Source organism: Balaenoptera acutorostrata, chromosome 15, assembly GCF_949987535.1.
Source record: "Balaenoptera acutorostrata chromosome 15, mBalAcu1.1, whole genome shotgun sequence".
NCBI lineage: Eukaryota > Metazoa > Chordata > Mammalia > Artiodactyla > Balaenopteridae > Balaenoptera > Balaenoptera acutorostrata.
In genome coordinates, this window is record NC_080078.1 from 1,408,756 (window position 1) to 1,431,060 (window position 22,305).

Here is a 22,305-nt window from a genome sequence, read left to right on the forward strand (position 1 = left end):
AACCCGAGGTGTTTCCTCTCACCCGGGGAGGAAAGCATGCAGGGTCACCCGGCACCTGCAGAGGTCCCATCTGCACAGGGACGGCCGGGCAGACACCCCCGACGCCCTGACAAGAGGAGACAAGCACAGCAGACATGGCAGGACGAGCGGCTCACGATCGGAGAAACAAATGGAGTTCTGTGGTCTCCGGAAAGCCTGCGGGGGCCGGGCCGACAGCCTCCCCCAGGGTCCTGTCTGCAGCCACCGCCGTCAGAGGGGCAGACGGGCGGGCACAGGGCACTCACAGCACACCCGCGTCTCGGGCCCGACCTCCAGAGCGTCCGGGCACCGCAAAGGAATGAAGAAACCTCTTCACCGCGGGAGGCCGAGCCCGGGGCTTCAGGGCACAGGACGGCGCCCCCCCACCCCGTACCAAGACAGCCCCCCGAGTTAGCGCGAGAGCCCCGGGGCACGCAGGCTCTCTACCAGGGTGCGGGCACAGCGTCTCATCCTGCCAGGCTTGCCCGGGCACTGCCTGGCCCTCTCCTGACCCCCCACCGGGGGGCGGCAGGCACCCACACACCCCACACGCGTCGGGGGCCGGGCCCTGGATGCCTCCCGTTCTCCCTCCTGGTACCCGAGGACGCGGGCTCCCACCTCTGCCTGCCGAGTCCAGGGCCGTCGCAGAGAGGGCATGAGCTGTGTGTGTGTGCGAGGAGACCGAGCCGCGGGGACGGGAGGAAACCAAAGCGCCTGCGAGCGTCATGGTGGCTGCAGGTGCCACGAGGGGTACTTGCGCGTGAAACGCAGCACAATCTCGGAGGACCAGATTAACTCGCTGGAAACTTTTTTTTGAACCTATTTTATAATTAATCATAAGATACTTTATGGAGTAATTACCAAAAAAATCAGGGATATTTAAATAGATCACGAAACTGCTCCAACACGGCCCCTCCAGGGCAGCTCTCCTGGAGGACGGCACCCCCGAGACCACGCGCTGCCCTCAGAGCCCGCCTCCCCGCCTCCGGTGGAGGAGACCCGGGACTCCCCGCTGCACTGTGCCGGCGGCCTCCAGGGCCCCCTCCTGGGCGCCCCATGTCCTGGGCCGAGATGTAGAGAGACCCAGGTGGCTCTGAGCGAGAGCTCCTTCCTCTCTTCCAGCCTCACTTGGGAGGGGCCTCCCCTAGGCCAGCCCATCAATGGGTGGGCGACTGAGTGGACAGAGCTGAGAGACGCTCGAGCCCAGCCACGGGGCACCTGCAACGGAGAAGTGAGTCTCTGCGCGTGGACGGGACGTCCGGGAAAGGAGGACCTTGGTCCACAGGGTGACCCGGAGAGAACCACCCCTCCCCGGACTCCACGCTTTTCCAAACATAAGCTCATACAGTTGGGCCCCATCTCCTGCTGCACCGTGAGCTTCTGAAGGGGCAAGCAGGTGATGGCTCCCGCTGCCGGGCCTCCCATGGCCACCGGGAGGTGCACACAGCAGGAGCGCCTCCGAGGGCCCAGGCTGAGGGCTGTTTCAGGAAGGCTCCAAGGCGGCCTGGCCCAAAGGCTTAAAAATGGAAGGGCAAGCGTTCGTTTTGAGGGCTGCCAAGGCATGATCCCCTTCATTCCTCTGGCTTTTAGGAGAGGCTATACTAAAAATGGTTTATATATCATAAAATCTGTTATATTTATGGCAAGAAAATATGGAAAGACAATAAAATTAGCAGCGCATAGACATGAGAGAATACTAAACATCCCTGGCTCTCCAACAGGAACAGAGAAGGAACAATCGAGTTTTCAAATTGAAAGGCATTTAAACCGATTTAAAATTCGAAGTTCCATTCCTCCTTCTCTGCTGAGCCCCGCTCCAGGGGGCCCTGCACAGCTCGAGGGCAGCACCGCTGGAGTCCCCCAGCTCACGCTCACACAGGGGGCCTGGAACATTCCTGCCGGCACCAGTGGGACCCAGGCTTTGGCCTGGGTGATGGCAGAGCAGCTCAGGTATGTCCCCTACCCCACACCTCACTCCCCAGGGGCTTCCTGTACTGTGTGATTGCAACCCCTCCACTTCCACCCTGGATCTTGGCAGTGACGTCACAGTGGGCCAGGAAGTACAAGACTGACAGCTGTTCTCATTCCCGCCTCTCTGGTCAAGTGGATCCACTTCCATGGAGACGGTAACTGGCAGTCGCCAAAGACCTACGATCCCCGCCCGCACAGGCCTGAAGGGCCTGACCACCCACACCCGAAGCCCCACTTGGAACAGGTGCCCACGGCGCCAGGGGTGAGCCGGAACTCACGCCTCCTGACTCAGCGTGGTCCTCTCCTCACATCCCCAGGGCGCCAGGAAAACTGGACAGACTCGGAACAAAGGACAAATCCATCCGCACTTGTCTCAAGACCCTGACTGCCGGGATAGCTCTTTCTCTACGTCCATCTCACTTGGTTTCTGTTTGTTTTAAAGTAACAGACAGTATTTTTAGAGCAGTTTTAGGTTTACAGAAAACTGAGCAGAGTGTCAGGGTTCTGACACGCCTCCCGCGCAGCGCAGGACGTTTGTTACAGCTGATGAACTGACACTGTTACATTATTATTAACTAAAGTCCACAGTTCCCATTAGGGTTCACCTTCGGGGTTGTACATTCAACAGGTTTTGACAAATACACGTTACGTAGCCACCATTCCTACGTCACAATAGTTTCACTGCCCAAAAAACTCCTCTGCCCCCCACCTACTCACCCCTCCCTCCCCGCAACCCCTGGTAATCACCTATCTTCCGACTGTCTCGATAGTCCTGCCTTCTCCAGACTGTCATATAGTTGGAATCACACACTATGTTGTGCCTTCACGTTGGCTTCTTTCACTTAATAACATGCATTTACAGTTCCTCCACGCCTTTTCATGATCTGATAGCTCACTTCTTTTCACTGTCTAGATGCATCACAGTTTATCCATTCACTTATTGAAGGACATCTTGGTTGCTTCCAAGTTTTGGCATTTATCAATAAAACCGATAGAAACACCTGTGTACAGGTTTCTATGTGGACTTAAGTTTTCACATCCCTTGAGTAAATACCAAGGAACGTTGAGTACTGGATTGCATGGCAAGAGTATGCTTGCTTTTGTGAGAAACCACCACACTGTCTTCCAAAATAGCTGCACCATGCTGCATTCCCTCCAGCAATGATGAGGGCCCCTGTTGCTCCACACGCTCAGGAGCATTTGGTGTCGTCAGCGTTCCCAACTTTGTCCATTCTAACAGAAGTATGGTGGTATCTCATTGTTGTTTTAATTTGCATTTCCCTGATGACATATGATGTAGGAACACCTTCTCATATGCTTATTCGCCATCTGTTTATCTTCTTTGGTGTGGTGTCTGTTCAATTTTTTGCTCAATTTTTAATTGGGTTGTTTTCTTACTTTCGGATTTTAAGAATTCTTTGTATACTTTGGATGCCAGTCCTTTATCACACACATGTTTTGCAAATACAGGTAACCCTTGAACAACACAGGTTTGAACTGCACAGGCCCACTTACACATAGATACTTCTCAACAGTAAATACCATAATACTACAGAGTTTGTGGTTGGTTGAATCCGAGGATGTGGACTATAAATTATATGTGAATTAACCCCTGCATTGTTGAAGGGTCAACTGTGTTTTCTCCTAGTCTGTGGTCTGTCTTTCCATTCTCTGAACAGCATCTTTCATGGAGCTAAAGTTTATAGTTTTAATGAGGTCCAGTTTACCAACTTTTTCTTTCACACACTGTGCTTCTGACGTCGTATCTAGAAAGTCACTGCCAAACTGAAAGTCAGCCACACTTGCTCCTTCATCTTCTAGGACAGCCATAGTTCTGCATGTTACGTTTAGATCTACAGTCCATTTTGAGTTAATTTGTATGAAAGTATAAGGTCTGTGTCTAGACTCATTTGTTTGTTTAGCATGTGGACGTCCAGTTGTTCCAGCACCCTTTGTTGAAGAGACTTTCTTGGCTCCACTGTGTTGCCTTTGCTCTTTCGTCAAAGAGCAGCTGACTCCGTTCATGGGATCTGTTTCTGGCTCCCTATTCTGTCCCATGAAACTGGCTGTCTGTTCCTTCCCCAGCACTGCACTGTCCTGGTTACTGTTGCTTTACAGGAAGTCTTGGAGTCGGGGAGTGTCAGTCCTTCAACTTTGCTCTTCTCCTTCAACATTGTACTGGCTCTTCTGGGTCTCCTGCTCTTCATACAAACTTTAGAATCAGTTTGTCCACATTTTGATTGGGACTGTTTTCAACCTATAGATCATTTTAAAAAGAACTGACATGATGACAATATGGAGTCTTCCTATCCATGAACGTGGGATAGCTCTGCATTCATTCAGATCTTTGATGTCTTTCACCAGAGTTTTATAATTTTCCTCATTAGATCTTGTATGTATTTTGTTTGGTTTATACTTAAGTATTTCTGTTTGTTTGTTTGTTTTTGGTGCTAATGTAAATGATATAAAGTTTTAAATTTCAAATTAAATGTTTATTGACTTGTATATATTGACCTTGTGTCCTGCAACCTTGTTATAATCGCTTATTAGTTCTAAGAGCTTTTTGCTTGATTCTTTGGGATTTTTATACCTAGACAATCATGTCATCTGCAAACAAAGACAGTGTTATTTCTTCCTTACTCCCACTGTGCACCTTTTACTTCCTATTCCTTGCCTTACTGCATTCGCGGACTTCCAGTATGAAGTTAAATTGGACATCCCTGACTTGTTCCTAATCTTGGCAGGAAAGCCTCTAGTTTCTTACTTGGATGAAAGATGGAAATATTTGACAAGAAAACGGCCCCTCTATATACCACAGTATAAAGAAAAATCTGCCCACTTAAACACTGAGTGAGCCTGAGTGAGTCCAGCAGCTGTAAAGGTCTCTGGGGAGGCCCCGTCCTCTCTCATTAAGGGCTATTCTTGGACGCTCTCTGAGCACACGGAGGCCCCACTGCACTGCAGAGAGCCTTGTAAGGCTGCCCCGGTTCTTAACGTCACCAGAAATCAGGTGGGAAGCAACCCGGAGGCAGGCAGCCACCCACCGTGACCACCTGGAACAAGGACAGCTGGAGGGACAGCCAGCTCTGCTGCTGAGGACCGGAGACACCCCCTCCAGCCACCCCGACACACGGCAAAACTGGCATTTGCTCTGAGACATGAACTCCTTCCCAGAAACACCACAACTGGGGAAATCTTCCCAAACGTTTAATGACTGGTATCCTTGAATTTCAGATGGAGGAACATTACAAAACACCCTCCCAACTCCAATCAGGATTTCAAAGGGACACCGTGTGGAAAGACAAGACCAGCCTCCGTGAGCGTCAGAGGACAGTGAGCCCGCATTCCTCCAATCCTCCATCCACGAACACCAGCACCCTGGGTGCTGTAGGCCACCCAGGGCCTCTGGCATCTGCCAGGGCCTCCCTCCCCCAACCATAGATCTGTGCGGGACCAGGTTTGCCTCATGTACTTCAACCAGGCTAGATGCAGAGCAGACACGAGAAGGCTCCTATTCCACAGACAGTAGAGATTTGTAAAAATGTCAAACAATGTCATTCTTCTCACTAAATCTTGTTTTAGAAAATACACTTCTCATAAGTACACTTCATATTAAGAGGTAATGAGTTGTCTAACGAGATCATAGTATAAATATAATTGTAAATAATTTTTTTAATATTTGTTTTAATTTCCAAAAATGGTGAGTATCAGCAATTATGACCCCTACAAACAAAAGCAGCTGTTTGGAGGAAAGGAGTTGTGAGACTACAAGTGACCACGGGTCTGCCGCAGGAGAGCGAGGGCGGTCAACCCGAGGAGGTCAGGCGCCCGGCCTCCGGGAGGCAAGGCGCTCAGCTCTCATCCATCAGCTCCTGGCGACCACATGTGTGTGCTTACCATGGACACGAGTAAAAAATGTGCTAATAAAGGGCGAATATACTTAGCAAACAGTCCTAAATCCAAACCTCTGGAGGTGAGTCCCAAGAATCTACATTTTCAGGATATTTTCCTCCACATAATTCTTAAGCAGCCCACCGGGAACCTGTGAGATGCTGGCATTTGGGAAGCACAGCCAGATCGTACCACACACAAACCAACTCTTCCCAGTTCTCGAACCGATCCCCAGGCAGGAGGGGCAGGACCGCACTCCGCAGCAGGACGCAGAGGCACAGGCCGGTGCCCGCCAACGGACTGACCAGCACCGCCCGGTCTCAGCTACACTGCTCCCCGCGGAGCGCGCAGAGCTGCCTTTCTCTGCCTCAGTGTTAGAAAAGGTCAGGAAGTGGGGTCTCATGACCCTCAGGAGCAATCCAGGTGACCAAGCGTGAAAAAGCACCTCCCGACTAGGGGCAATGGACAGGAGAGCGCGGGCTCTGGAGACAGGCACACCGAGCTCACAGCCAGACTCCACTGTGACCTAATCCACGGCGTGGGGCAATGGTGTGAAATGAGGGGCACTGCACCTACCGCGCAGGGCGAGGGCAAGGACCAAGGAAGAGGCACACATGGCGCGGCCACTGTCCCGACTCCGTCCTCCCAGTTTTACAACAGAATGTGGAGCCCCTCAGAGGCACAACCGCAACCTGACGCCCAGCGATGCCTCCTGGAGGCCCCCGCCCTCCACCAGGCTGCCCGAGAACAAGCTCACAGGCACTGCGCCAGGCCCCCGGGCCACAGAGAGGGTCCTCAGAGAGCAGGGCCCTCCCCGCTCTCCATCTCATCCCTGCCCCGCCCCCTTCCGCCTCCCCGGAGAGTGGAGGGTGGAGGTCCTGCGGCCACTGAGGGAGAGAGGACCAGACTGCTGATGTTTGCCGACCAAGGCAGGAAAGTGCACTGGGACTGCCTGACGACCTCGGAGAACTGCTGTCCCACACTTGTACGTGGGAATCAATGTGTGTGCTTTCCTCGGCTTGTTCTTTGACACGAGCCAGCAGCAGCTGGGCTTCACGGCCGAGTAGGAAGTTCTCTGGCTCAGGGCTTCTCAAGTTCACACAAAGTATCAGGAAACTTGAGAGAAAGGTCAGTAAGAGGCTGTGACCCTTCCTGGATGGAAGCCCTGAGCATGAGGCTGGGGCGCAGGGAAGCTGAGCCTCAGGCACGGGGACCCCACCTTCAATCTCAGCAGACAGCGGATGCAGGGGCCTGACCGTCTGCGCTGGCTCTTGCTGCAAGGGAACAAAGGCCCAGCCTAGGCCCTTAGCTCTTGCTACAAGGGAGCAAAGGCCCAGCCCAGGGCCTCCCTAATCCCTTCCAATTACACCAGGGAGCAAAAGTTCCAAGGCACCGAAAGTCAGGGACCAAACAAAGGGTCCTTTCAGCATCTCCTTCGTCCAACAGTAAACAACATTCAGAGATTACTCACTTCTGCTTTTGTCCAAATGTTTGTGGAAACCTAGGTTCTAACGCCCCCTTTGCAGGAGCCAGTAAAGAAGATTTTGTCTGCTTCCCAAGGATGGAGGTAACCCAGGCACCCTCTCCAACCGAAACGGCTTGCCAGATGGTATTTTCTTACTTGGGGGCGCCGAGACCAGGTCTGTTCTCTGTTCTCCGACAGAATCGTCACAAAGTGGATTAAGGACCTGACTTGGCTCCACACGTTCCTTTGCCTCTCCTTTCTGCAACTTGTACAAATCATCTTTTGCCCTGCCTGGGTCCAGACACCGCAAAGATACCTCATCAACTCCATCTCCTCCCGGGGAAGGAAGACTTGTGACTTGGCGACATCTAAACCCTCAGCAGGAAAAGGCGGGCTTTTCCCGAAGGCTCTGGGATCTGACCCACAGGGCGAACCCCTGGCCCCGAAACCTGAAACAGGAACTTCCTTGGGTCGGCAGTTTCCCAGCTACATTCCAGGGACCGCCGAGGTCCCACAGAGGGACAGCCCCGCAGGGGCTGAGCTGCGCCCCACGCGGTTTTGGCGCAGTACCGGTCCTGACGGCAGCTGCCACCACCAAGACCCCTGCGCGGTGCGTCCATCCCCCACAGAGCGCAGGGCGGCCGTCACGCCGACGACACGGGGGAGCGGGACGCCCCGAGCCACCTCCAGGAGCAGCTCCCCGTGACTGGCGTCCCACAAGCGCTTGCGGGAGTGGGAGAACGTGGGCTGCCTCCACACAGGCTCCGAGAAGAGAAGAGGGGCCGGGCGCAGGTCACCCACTGCCAAGGGAAGCTCTCCCTCCACACTCTCGTCACTAGGCCGTCCTGCCCTCCGTCCTGTCGGCCCGGCTCCTGCTGGGCCTCACGGGCACACACTCGGCACCCACTCAGCCTGATGCAGGGCCCCCAGCCAGAGAGAGAGCCCACCGACACAACGGAAGGAAACCGCCCCTGCGAGGTGGTGCTCCAGCCACGGCTCGGCTGCGCTGAGGAAGGGTCAGGCGGGGGGAGGCCGCCCAGAGGACCGGCCGACGGCCTCCTCCCGCCCCGCGGCCCGGGCGGCACCAACTCCACACGGGGCTGTGCCCGCCCGACCTCCTAAGACGCCCGAGGAAAGATGAGTCCACCCTTCGCTGCAGACAAGGAAGCAGGCTGAGAGGCAACATGGGGACCCGGAAACCACAGACGCTGCTCCTCAGACGACAATGGCTGCTACCCCCGGGCACCTGGAGATGCCGGGAGCTCCACCAGCTCCAGCGCCCCAAGGACCCTGTGCAGCAGGCACCATCTCCCGGCTTTCCAGACGGGACAGCAGCCGAGGTGCCGAGAAGCTGAAGATGTGGACGCGCCCGGGTCCACAGCCTGTTGCTGAACACCTGGGGCCCACGTTCAGCAACAGGCTGCAGAGCCCAGGCCCGGACAGACAGACAGATAGGCCCTCCTCCCACAGGCGGATGGGCCAGCACGGGGCGGGGCGGGGGGAGGTGATGGAGACCGAGCTGACAGGACAGCAGCCCGCGCAGCGGCCGTCACGCGCCGTCCTGAGCCGCCTGCCCGCTGGGCGAGCCTGCGTGAGGAGGACGGCCAGGTCTGAGCTGAGGCCCGTCGCCTCACTCCGCTGCGATCACAGCCCCAAAGCCCCCCACAGCGCTGCACACAGGGCAGCCCTTCCTCCTCCGCGTTCCCAGGTCTGCGGTCCGAGGCTCGCCAAGGAATGTGTGCCCAGAGGTCCCCTCTGCCTTCAGCCAGTGGGGCCAATGTCCCCTGGCCCATAGGGTCCATGGTTCTGGGAGTGTAACCTGGTCCCCCAGCTCTGGGCCTGCCTCTGGTCTCTGGAGCCAGCCACTGGCGATGGCCCAGAGCCCTGAGTGTGTGGGGAAAAAACAAACACGCTGGGAGAAGCTGTCATTCAAACACCACGAGAGGCTGGGCAGGGGCAAAGGACACATCCTGAGAGCCCCCACCCGCCACAAGAAATCCACCCAGGGTGTTCCAGTATAGCCCGCGTGGGGGTCCCCGCGTGGGGGTCCCCGCGTGGGGGTCCCCGCGAGGGGGTCCCCGCGTGGGGGTCCCCGCGTGGGGGTCCCCGCGTGGGGGTCCCCGCGAGGGGGTCCCCGCGTGGGGGTCCCCGCGAGGGGGTCTCCGCGAGGGGGTCTCCGCGAGGGGGTCTCCGCGTGGGGGTCTCCGCGTGGAGAGACGCCACACCTGCAGCTGGGGAGCCACACCCGACACTGGCGTCCGTGACGTCCTGGTACCCGGCGGCCAACCCTCCACTTGGCCACGCTGACAAAAGCCGACGGTACCTGCCACCCTCTTGAGACAACAGGAAAAGCGACTCACCCCCGAGGGCTGCCATCGGAGTCCTCACCCGCACACCTTCACTCAGCCCGTCTCCAAGAAAGCAAAGCGGTGCGGGCAACGCCCGGGATTTGTGAGGGTGGGGTGTGGCCTGGTGGCTTAGATCTCATGGTCAGAAGTTCACAGACATATTTAAAGACCTTTTAAAAACCAGACTATGACATTTGATTTTGACTTTGTTTACTACTTAGAAAGTCCTCTCTGAGATAATAAAATTTCATGTTAAGGTCAAGAGTCCTGTAGTCTGGGTCTGAACAAGCCTCAGTCTCCCTGGGTCTCCGAGGACCGTCCAGGCTGGTGCTCTATTATTTGGACTCCGAAAAGCCCTCCATCAGCTCCTCTGCAACACACCAAACCACACAGCAGGCCATTACGGCTACACCTCTGAGGGGTCAAAAGCCCTCCACGGCCCTGCAGCACCTGGTCACTTCCAGGAGCTATGCTTGGCTTAAGACCAGACCCACCCCAGACCCCAGGCAGCCTGCAGATGCCCCTCCAGGGCCTCCCGTTCCGGTCAGTCCTCAGGTTCTCCAACCGGCTCCCTGCCACCCACACACTCTGGAAGCAAAGGCTTGGCCAAACTCACTGGTGCCCAAACACAAAGAAATAGGAATACCAGGAGCTCTCTGGCCAGCCCCAGGCCAGCACCTCGCGCATCCTCAGTGACCGTGGTGATAACCTTGCAGGGAGAGGCTGGCCGGCTCTGTCCAAGCCCCACGCCTGGTGGCAGCAGAGCCAGGAACAGCCGCCATCTCCCTGGGGGCTGGGCTCTTTCCCTGTACCAAGCTGCCTCAAATGCAAGGCCAAAGCCGGAGTCAGGGGCAGGGCACTGCTGACGCTAGAAGTGAGGAGGAGGGAAGTGGGGGAGTGCAGTGCACTCTGGGAAATGCCTGGATTCGCCCACCAGAGGCTGCCTGGCGCGCCTCGGGGAGAGGGTCGGCCATGTCCTAACCAAGCACTCCACCTCCGAAGGGAAACAGGTGACATCGTCGGAGCTCAGGTGGAAGGCATGGTCCAAAGCAGGAGAAACCCACAAGCGCCAAAGGGCCGCGGGCCTGCCCAGCCCAGTATCTGCACGCCGCGGGGAGGGCTAGATGGAGCTGGACACGCAGCCTCCCGCGGTAATCTTCCTGCAGCCACTGCTACCGAGCTAACCACTCAGAAATTGATGTCATTCTGGGGATGAACATTTTTTCCAGTGCTTGAATAACAGGGGGAGTTTCACATTTTATCCACTTCCACATGCCTTAACAATAAAAACTTATTTAAAAGACCCATGAATATGTAAATGGCGTTTTAAATATGGAAATGCAAAACATGCAAGAAAACAGTCTGGGTGTGAAATATTAATGGCATCTCATCTTGCTGAGAGGAGACAACACAAGCTGGCTGCAGCGGCAGACAAGGAGCCCCGGCCCCTGCTCAGCAGACTGGGCAGCGCCCGGGGCTCTCCCGGGCGAAGCGGGGCAGGGGGCGGCCTTGGCCCAGGAGAGCCGCTGCCGACCCACACCCTGCCCCCCCCCCACCTCCCAGCCACCTTGCTCCGCTGCTCTCCTCTCCGGAGCCACCAGGACCAAATCGGGTGTCTTTGCCAGTGCAGCCTCAGACTGCACAAGTTCCACCAGCACGGCGTCTACACTGCCTGCTGTACAGATGGGCATGAAGGGGCACCAGAGTGAGAGCCGAGTCCTCCCTCACCCCAGCAGGGCTGGAGAGCCCCGCGAGGACACAGTCGTCTCTGGGACACGCGCGCAGGGTAACCGCCAGGGTCAGAGGCTGGGGACTCGGCTGCAGGTCAAGCTGGGCACAAACTCACCGGCAGGCCCATCAGGAGGCTCGGAACCTTCAGGTCTGCGTGTGGAACGCAGGGCCCAGAGGTTGGCCAAAGTCCTCAGCTGGCGATGGCAGGGCCTGTGTGGGCCACACACACACGCCCCTCCAGGGGGCAGCACCCGTGTGTGTCCACCGGAAGTGAGAGTGACAAAAGCAAGAGACTGATGACCCCTAACAGAACAAAGCCCACCTTCCTATAGAAAATTCCACCCACCCCCCTCCAGGGAGCTCATGGCGCTTTAAGGACCTCCTTGCAAGGTACTGACGGCGAAGGTGTGACCAGGCCTCTCGCCACACGACAGAACAGGAGACCGAGGAAGACGAGCTGTTGCTGCTCGGAGTGTGGTCCCCGGACCAGCAGCTCCGGCAGCGCCGGGGCGCCGGCAGGAAATACAGGAGATACAGAACGCGGTCCCCATTCCAGACCTGCCGAGCCCGAGCCTGCGGTCAAAGCCCGACAGGCGCTCTGCACACTCACTGAGCTGGAGAAGAGCTGCGCGGACAGACTGCCGAGCGGTGACCCCACACAAGTCACACAGTGGAGAGCAGCCGCCGTGCCCAGCCCACCAGGGAAGCCCTCTGGGCAATTAAGCCCCCCAAGTGCCAACCGCAGCCATGGGCTTCCACATACAGCTCCTGGCTCATCCTCACACAAGCCTGGGCGAGGCCCTAGCCTGGGCTAGGTGGTGACCCCACGCCGGGCCGGCACAGCCGGGAACCCCACAGTGTTCGCCAGCGGGACCCGCCCTCCCTCCGGACCCCAGCATGGACCAGGTCCCCCCTGAGCGTGAGGGGCTTGGTCTCGGGTACAGGAGCCAGGCAGCCACAGTCTGGAAAGGGCGAGCAACTCCAACAGGCTCAGGGCCAAGCTGGAGCGGCCGTCAGCCCTGCAGGTCTGCACCCCCCCCCCAGAGGTGCAGCGCGGCTGCCCGGCCTCCGCGTCCCTGCCCCGAGGGTCTCACCCACACTGACGGGGAAGCGACCGGAAGACCCAGGAACCACCACTCAAGGAGAGGAACGCAGAAGCCAGTTCCCGGGGAGGCGTCTGCAGAAGAGGTCCATTCACCCCCAGCGCTTTTGGTCACTGCTCTCCCCACCCCCCTTTTTTTTTTTTTTTTTAATTATTAGCACCTTTAATTATTATTTATTTATTTTGGCTGTGTTGGGTCTTCGTTTCTGTGTGAGGGCTTTCTCTAGTTGTGGCGAGCGGGGGCCACTCTTCATCGCGGTGCGCGGGCCTCTCACTATCGCGGCCTCTCTTGTTGCGGAGCACGGGCTCCAGACGCGCAGGCTCAGTAGTTGTGGCTCACGGGCCCAGTTGCTCCGCGGCATGTGGGATCTTCCCAGACCAGGGCTCGAACCCGTGTCCCCTGCGTTGGCAGGCAGATTCTCAACCACTGCGCCACCAGGGAAGCCCCCCCCCCACCCTTTCTAATCGGCCACGAAATTTAGAAGCCTGGTAACAGCACTCCCTCTGGGGAGGCCACGGAGGAGGGTCTGAGGACAGAGCCGCAGGAAGTGGCTCCGAGGGCTGCGGGCACCACCTCACGTCCAAACACGGGCACCGCAAGCAGGTGCTGGCGCCCTCCGCCCGACCGAGGAGGCCCGGGGCCCCCTGCACTCAGCCGCACGCTCACGGCAATTGCTGGCTTCTCCTCTTCCTGCCAAGAGTCCCAAGCAAGAAGGGAGATCCGAGAACTAACGTGACTGGCAGACTGGGGCAGGGCCCAGAGGCTGTGCCCACACTGCGGCGCCCCAGATGGCGGGAGGGCACAGGTGAGGGTGCTTGGCCCCAACACCCCAGGCAGGCCCCCCAACACGGCAAGGCTGGCCCCTAACATCTCTCAAGAGACACAGCTCTGGGGCGTCGGCCGCAGCCCCTCCCACGCCACCCTGACTTCCCGAGAGGTCCGTGTCGGCGTGCGTGCGCCAGACACCAGACGTGCGCTGGCGAGCCCTCCTGCGGCGGCCTGTCCCACAGAAGGGGGAACCGGCTCAGCAGCGACAGAGGCGGCGGCTTCCTGCCGCGAGCCGCGTGTGCACGGCAGCCGCCGCCCCAGGAAGCAGACACCGTGCCGACCCCACTTTGGAGAGAAGGGAAATGAAGCCTTCACAGGCGCCCGGCCCCCGTGGAGGCCAGAGTCGCGGGCAGACGCGTGTCCTGCCTCCTCGGTCATCAGCCTGCCCCGGGCACCCAGCAGACACGCCCGCCACGGTCCAGACGGGCTGCTGGGAGCCGGCGCCGCTCGGCCCGGGTGGGACTAGGAGGGGCGGCCGGGGACAGGAGCAGCTTCTCCAAGCTGGTGCCCCCGGGATGGGCCCTGGGAGCCTGGCTGGGAGCCCTTCATCCGCATGCACCACAGGGCCGACCGGCCCGTCTGCAGACTGAGGGCCAGCAGCTGGAGGGGACAGCGGCCGAGGCCTGAGGCAAGCACCAGGAGACGCCGGCAGCTGCCCTCTTGCAGGTGCCCCAGCTCTGGGTCATCCCGGACGCTATCTTCTGGGGTTTTGTTGCTTTCCACAATTCCGGCCAGATCTAATACAAGAGATACTTCCTCTAAGAAACGTTCCCTGGTCTACTTGGCAGCCAGGAAGTAAGAAAAGATCTCTCCCGGGGAACAAACAGCCTTCTATTTTCTCAGTGCTTCAGTACTCGTGCGTGAGTACATGTGAGCACGTACACGTGTTTGTGTGTGTGTGTACACACACACGCACCGCATGGCAGGCACTCACTCCACTGAGGTTCACATAACACCGTGAAGCGGCCAGCGCTTTTTACAGAGATGATCTCAATGACACTGCCACCTGCTCAGAGGGACGCCGAGCGCCGCGGCCACTAGGGAAACTGGCCAGCCCCACTCGGGCACCAGGCACAAACCTGGAGCACAAAGTACCTTCCCAGGTGCCATCTGAAGGGAAATCAGATAACTCATCACTTAGGTATAAAGCAGAACAGCCAAGTTCACTCGCTAGTGGGTTTTAAGCCATTAATCTGCCACAAAGCAAGGCCGAGCGGACTACGGGGAGAGCTGACGGGCACTGCGGCCGGGGCGGGGGTTGGGACCCAGGGGACCAGTGCCAGGCCAGCCAGCAGGCAGCTGAACGTGCCAGCTCATCCACTCCAGCTGCTGCCACACCTGATTAACCAGAGCAAGGAAGGGAGGGACTGCTGGACAACTGGATAGAGGCAAACGGAAGCACCAGTCATGCTCCAGGGTCAGCACCGAGTATGTCCCGCCTGCCCCGATCTTGGTCAGGCCAGGGCAGGGACACAGGCACCCACAGAGCCAGCACATGTCCCCCTCCCACCCCACCAGGACTTAACAGCATGTCTTGGGGAGAGAGAAGAAGACATTTACTATTCACTCAACAAACAACTGCTAGGCCTCAATTCTGCACCAAGCACACACCCCCAAAGTCACTGTACTCTCTTGGAGTTTACATTCCAAGAGGGAGAAGCACACAGTAAACATTAACCCACCGATCAACACATGAATGTGTCAGGTTAGTGCTGTGAAGAGTGAGGCAAGACCAGGAGGAAAGGACAGCTGACAGCACGGGGACGGACAGGACAGCCTCTCCACACGTGATGACTGAAATGCACGCTTTGGTCACAGACGCAGTGCTTCACTCACACCAGCCACATGTCAAGTGCTCAACAGCTGCGTGTGGCCAGCGGCCACTGCCCCCATCAGCATGTGGACCACTGCCAACATCGCAGAGAGTCCTGCTGGACGGCGCTGCCCACCCCGGACAGACGGCTAGGCCACCCTGGACGGCTGTGCTCTGGCCTCTGCACTCAAGCAGCCAGCCAAGGAAGGCAGCCCAGCGGCAACTCTCAGAGACCCTAAAAGGGCCCTGGGAGATGGTCAGCACGTGAATAAACGTCATCATGACCGAGTCACAGGGGAGAAAACGGGGGCTCCGTAAAGTCGGAGCTTTTCCTCAAGATCTCACAGCCAGTAATCGGAAGGAAGGTGCCGGGATGAAGCTACAAGTCACAGCCCCACAGTCCGGGGCTGTGCGTGTCTGCCGGGGGCCACTCCATCCCCCGCCCCGGAGACACACACACACACACATCTCGGTGCTCCTCCTGGTGGCCACGTGCCACGTGAGCCGTGTGACCAGCACCAGCTGTGGGAGCTCAGCCTGGCCTGAAGAAGAGGCTTCCTGGTCTAGAACCATCGAGCTCATGGCTGGCGTGCCCCACGGCGTCCCTGGAACCTACGCGCACACGACCACCACGGAGGAACATGTGGAGACGAGCGTGAGTCACAGGCTGGTTCCACACCTCCTGCCAAAGCCCATTTACGTCGAGTGGCACCAAGAGCTGACCGGACAGGCGAGGCCTTGATCTTCCTCACTGAAAACCCCTGGGGCCCCCGCTGCAGGGGACAGCGGCCAGGCCAAGGCGAGCGTGAGGCCAGGCGGGGGACGGGCGGCGCTCGCTCAAACCGCTCCTGCCTGGGACGGGAGCAGACCACCCTCCACAACGGCTTCTCTGCGGCTCCCAGGCTCTCCCCGCCAGGCTCAGCACCCTCCAGGGGGATAAAGGGTCAAGAGGGCCTGGGAGGGTCCCCATAGGGTACCCTGGCAAGAAGCTGAGGCAGACTGGCTGTGGCCCGCGGTCAGCACCGCGGTGCAGACTTCCCTAGGGTCCCTGCCTCCCAGTCAAGGCCACTGGGTGATCACTGAACCCGTGGAAGCCCACGGAGCTGGGGCACCACGCAAGATGGAGGGAGCACAGAGGAACGAGGCAAAGCCCGGCCCCCACGATGGCGCCCAGCCCGCCCAGCAGAGGGCAGGGTCAGAGGCTGGCCAGCCCGTGCAGAGCCCGACCTGGGCTTCCGCCCACCTCACTTCCAGGCCGGTGCCCCAGGACGGGCTCAGCACAGACAGCCAGGCCGCGGGCCTCACGCCGTCTGTCTGTCTCGTGACTGCGCACAGTCAACCGAGCCGTTCATTCGTTCACTCACTCAACAAGCGCACACCGGGCCAGGCCCTCCTCTGGGTCCAGGGAGTTTGCACGGCAGGGGGGGACAGAGCATGCACGGAGCGTGGTGAGGGCAGGCGTGCAGAGCGCCGCTTCAGGCAGCCACCAGGAACTGCCCAAGCACAACCCCAGGAGGCAGGGCCAGGCTACGCGCGGATGCCTGAGTGAGGAGTGCCCCAGGCGAGGAGCCAGCTCTCACCCACCTGCCCCACTAGCACTCGGTCCAGGTGGAGGAGGACGTCAGCGCTGCTCTAGGCGCTCCCACCTGCCTGGTCGGCTGTAGGCCACGGGCGGAGTCGCATCCACACTCACGCCCCTAGTCTGGATGGCTAAGCCAACCGCAGCCTCCACAGCCAGCCACCCTCTCCACCCTTCAGGTGCTTGTCTACCAGGCCTCTTACTGTCGTCACCATGTCCCGAACTGAATTCCCGGTTCCCTCTGCCCTCACCTGCTCTCCTCTGCTAAGTTCTCCAGCAACATAAGAGGCAAATCCACCATTCACACGCTCTCACCAAAGACCTCACTCTTGTCTTTTCGTCTTACCTGCCACATATGATCCACAGCAAACCCCGCATCCCCATCTTTCAGGTGTGCCCACACGTTCAACCCCTTCCCATCTTCTCTGCCGCCCGCCCCCCCAAAAGACACACCTTCTCGCTCCTAATGAGCCTGCCGGAAAACTCACCACTGCCCTGCCCTGAGCTACCCCAGAAGTCACACTTTCCCAGGCACCTCAAGCAAGAGGACAGTGACACGATGATCGGAACCGCTAGCCGACATTCGCTCACTGCACCAGGCACACTCCACACGCTCTACCGAGGTTCTGTGACAGCTCTCACGACCATCCTACGACGTGTCACCACCACCTTCACAGGTGAGGCAGAGAAAGTGGGGACACAGCGACACAGAGCTACTCCGTGGCGGGGCAAGACTGGACCACCAGCAGCCTGCATTTAGACCAGCGAGAGCTTCCAGACCGTCCCCTGCCCGGGTCAGACACAGCATGAATCCAGCCAGACGCACAGGGAACAGGTTCTCCCTCCCACCCCCTGGTCATCATGAATCTTCTGTTCCCGTCGCTGGCCTGGCTGGCCTCTGGACAGCTTGAGTCTACCATAACTCACATAGACACAGGTGACAAAAGTAACAAGGCCTAATTATATTCCGAGGTTCGAAATGACAGACTAAATGGTTTGCACAAAGTGAGAAAAGAGCCACATTAAGAATCATGGCTGTCATGCTGATCTGAAGTCACCCCTGGGAGGCGCAGAGAAACCTATCAACCTGGCAGATGCCAGGAAAACACAGCAGCCAAGGGCACCACCTCCCGAGGCAGGTGGTACTCCATCCGTTCATTCTCAAGCCCCCTTCACTACACAACAATCATCTCCTCCCAACGCTGCCCAGAGCCCCCGGCATGAGGAGGGCAGCGCCATGTGGAGGGGGCTGGCTGGCTCCCTGGTCAGTGGCCCAGGCCAAGGCACCAGGAATCTCCCAGGGGCGTCCAGGACTGGCCAGAGTTCTAAGGCAAGACCAGGGCTCCAGGCGCTGCAGGGCTCCTCACACACTGACAGCTTGAGGCCAAGGGCTCTTCTGAGACATGAAGAGCCCAGAGGAGGAAAGACCTGAGCTTCAAAACAAACTGCAGGGCTTCCCTGGTGGCGCAGTGGTTAAGAATCCGCCTGCCAGTGCAGGGGACACGGGTTCGAGCCCTGGTCCGGGAAGATCCCACATGCCGCCTGTGAGCCACAACTACTGAGCCTGTGCTCTAGAGCCCGCGAGCCACAACTCCTGAGCCCACGAGCCACAACTACTGAAGCCTGCGTGCCTAGAGCCCATGCTCTGCAACAAAAGAAGCCACTGCAATGAGAAGCCCGCGCACCGCAACTAGAGAAAGCCCGTGCACAGCAACAAAGACCCAACACAGCCAAAAATAAATAAATAAATGTATAAAACAAACAAACAAAAAACTGCAGTCATTAGAGCAGCCCAGAGCTGGTGTGCTTCAGGGGTGAGCAGGCAGCCTTTGAAGCTGATTGTATAGCGGGATCATCAGCCGCAAAGAGCCGGGCTCGGCAGGAGTGCACAGAGCACGGCAGGCAGAACCACGAAGTCTGCACGGCTTCTCCTCACTCACTCCTACAGCAGGTTCTACCTTAAATCCGAATCAAGGATGCGGCCTGAGGCTCACACCAGCCGGCCCACGACGCACGTCTCCGATGGAGCAGAGAAACGCGTGACCAAGGGTTCTCCGCAGCCACATGTAGTACCTCTCAGGGGCCTCTCAGGGGCTGGGGCTCCAGGCCCGAATCGTGCGGAGCTCCTAGGACGCACAGACCAGGATTCAAATCCTGTTTCCACGGCTTCCTAGCCGTTCGACACAGGGCTCGACTCTCTGCTGGGAAACAGAGGACAGCAGCACCATCTTGCAGCATTCAGGTGAGATGGAACCGGGTACCGGCAAAGGCTCAGCCAGCTTCACCACTCTCACCATCTCCACCATGCTGTGTGCACAGGTGAGAACTGGACCCCAGGAGCCCCCGCTCTACTCCATCCCCCACTCTCCACCAAGGCAGAGAAACGCAGGTATCACAGCCCCACGTGTCCCCACACAAGCTTCCCTGCTCCCCTGTCCTTCGAGGCTGCCCACAAGGTTCTGAGCCACGAAGAGACGCAGCCTCCCGCCCACCCCGGCCCACAGCGCCCCTGGCTCTGCAAACACCAGGGCTATGGAGTGAGGTGCTGGGTCCTGAAGACGCCAGGATGCTCTTGGCGCCCGCTAGGGCACAGGCGGCTGCATGGCAGTGTCAGGGGAGCTCTGCATGGAGAACACTGACGGGGACACACCTAGAGCCGCTCACAAACCCTGAATACTCACGTGTCCTCAGCACACCTCCAACGGAACAGGATCAGCCTTCAAGCGCCAAAACCAATGCTGGGGTGGCCACAAAAGAAAGGCAAGGTTCCCTGGGCTGTAATTAAACTCCTGTCCAAAGGCACCGACACACCCATTCATGTCAGTGACCAGTGGTGCCCCTGGAGCTGTCCGAGGTCGGCCACGAAACAGAAAGCACAGAGAGGCTGGCCTGGCGGTCCAGGACAGCCCGCTAACAGAGAGGCACACCACTATCAGCTCTTCCCAAAGGACACGCTACAAGGTGCCAACCAGAACCCCGCGAGACCTCTGGCCCCACCACCGCCTGCACGTCACCTGGGGTCTCCTGAGCGCTGCTGAACGCCAGGCACCTCCTGCCATCTCGCCCCCCGCCAAAGAGCCCTCCGAACCCTCCGACCGGACCCCCGCCTGCCTGCGTGCTGGCCAGACCCCAGGCTTTCACCCTCTTGCTAAGGTGCCTCTTCCCACCTAACCTGAATTTCTGCCCAACTGCCTTTAAAGACGTGCGGAAGCGAAATCAGCTGTTCCCGCCTCATGAGGTTTCCTGGCCTCCACACGGACCGCCCCCATCACGGCCACATCGGCCTGCTGCCTGTGAGAGCAGCAGCTGCCCAGACCCCTGCGAGCGTGAATGGCGCTGTGCACACGTCCCCTCCCCGTTCTGCTCGGCGAGGGCCTCGAGGGCACAGGACCCCAGCTCCCTGCCACCTCCTCACAGGGCCTGCACGTGACTCTACCATGAACAGATGGGGCAGGAGCCCGACGGCCCCTTATCGGCTGCGGCCTTAAGAACATTCCCGGGCTTCTCCGATCCGTTCCATCACCGGGAGGAGGGAGCTCTCCGGCGGGGCCTCCCTGAGATGAAGGGGGCGATGCACGCGCGCACTGGGCACGACGCTGGCACACGGAACTGCTCCTCGGATGGCCGCGCGGTCAGGGCCAGTCTGCTGAATGAGGACGGGACCACGAGCACCTCCAGCCAGCGGGCAAGCAGCCGTTCCTAGGCCCTGTGCGCCGTGCTGTCACACCTCACCTCACCTCCCGGGGCCCATCAGGCAGGGGCCCATCCTGCAGGAGAGGTGAAGCGCACAGCTCTTTCTCGGGATGCCCGAGACTCGGCTGCTCCTGGGTGGCTGCAGCGGCTCTCAGAGGGAGCCCAGGGGTCCTGAGAGGTGGGCAAGTCGGCAGGGGTCACGCAGACCCAGCAGCCGCCGTGAAGGACCGCTCCCAGGGGCGGAGAGCCCACTCCTGAACCAGTCCCGACGAAGAGACGGGACGGCGGAATCTACATGTGTGACCACAGTCGAAAGCACTGCCAGAGCTGCGGACGAGAGCTACATTCACGAAGCTGAGAGGCTGGCTTTCCTGCTGCTGCTCAAAGCAGGTCATTTTAGAAAGTACCTCGCAGTTTGGAGGGAGGAAAATGCAGACAAGTTTCCTTTCCTCTAATAGTTCATTCTGTTTCAAATTCAAAGTAAAATAAAGAGGATCGCCTGGAAAAATGTCAAACGCTTTAATTTCAAACCACTTTTAATGCCCGTTTCATCTGACAGTAGCTTTGAAAGCAAAAGGCAGTCTTTATCATTTGAGGTATTTTTTTTAAGTTTTTAAAAAATTAATTAATTAATTCACTTTTTTTTTTTTTTTTTGGCTGTGTTGGGTCTTCGTTGCTGCATGCGGGCTTTCTCTAGTTGCGGCGAGTGGGGGTTACTCTTCGTTGCGGTGCGTGGGCTTCTCATTGCGGTGGCTTCTCTTGCTGAGGAGCACAGTCTCTAGGCGCGTGGGCTTCAGTAGTTCTGGCGCGTGGGCTTCAGTAGCTGTGGCACGTGGGCTCAGTAGTTGTGGCTCACGGGCTCTAGAGCGCAGGCTCAGTAGCTGCGGCATACGGGCTTAGTTGCTCCACAGCATGTGGGATCTTCCTGGACCGGGGCTCGAGCCCATGTCTCCTGAATTGGCAGGCGGATTCTTAACCACTGCACCACCAGGGAAGTCCTCATTTGAGGTTTTTAAACTAAATTGATGTGATTATGTCCAACATAACCAGATGCTTCTAAAAGCCGATTTTCAAAGAGACATCAGCCCCCCAAATAAAAAAGCCTTCCTTCGGTTATTAATAAATTATTGAAACGCCATCTGCACCGGGGCTGAGGCCATGGAGGACAATCACGGCGGGCAGGCTGACTTCCACCCCCAACCAGCCGGTCAGCCAGTGCCGGGCACCCAAGGCCCCTCTGTGGTCACCGTCCTCTCAGCCTGCCCCCAGGCCCTTCGCTCACTGGAGAGGCTCACCTCACTCACCTGTCCACCCTCAAGTGAATCATGTGGGAATTGACTAGTTTAACACCATCCTCCACAGGTACCTGGTCTGGGGCAGACATTCAACCCCATTTGGGCCAGTGAGAGTGACTGGGGTCGGGGGAGTCTGCCACCAGTGGGGGTCCTAGGACAGGTTTCCTTGTTCCAAAACGGAGACCCAAGAAGGAGGCCTCTCTTTCTGCCTCTGATGCGACACCCAGAACCTGGTCAGCCACCCTGCAAGCACGAGAGAAACCAGCCTGGGCCCCAGGGGACAGAGGCAGACAGCCCTGCAAGAGCCCAAGTGCGGCTCAGTGAGGAACAAGCATTTGGTTTGGTGCCCTTCCCGGCACAAAGCTCCACAAACCCTTGGAATTTCCTGAAGGAGATGAGTGCCTTTTGTTAACAAGCCCCTTCAGCCAGACCCCTGGGCAGGAAGGGCGGGGGAGAAGCCAGAGGAACCAACCAGGGGAAGAGAAGTTGGAACTTTCAGCTCCACCCCCACCCCGCCTCCAGGGAGGGGAGCGGAGATAGAGACCAAGTGAATCACCAATGGCCATGACT

At 58.3% G+C, this 22,305-nt stretch overlaps 1 protein-coding gene across 5 annotated transcripts in view; it reads right to left on the reverse strand.

Moving 5' to 3' along the window:
- The window catches only part of MAD1L1 (mitotic arrest deficient 1 like 1), a 332,505-nt gene that overhangs the window by 229,932 nt on the left and 80,268 nt on the right, over positions 1 to 22,305 (reverse strand). The window lies entirely within an intron of this gene.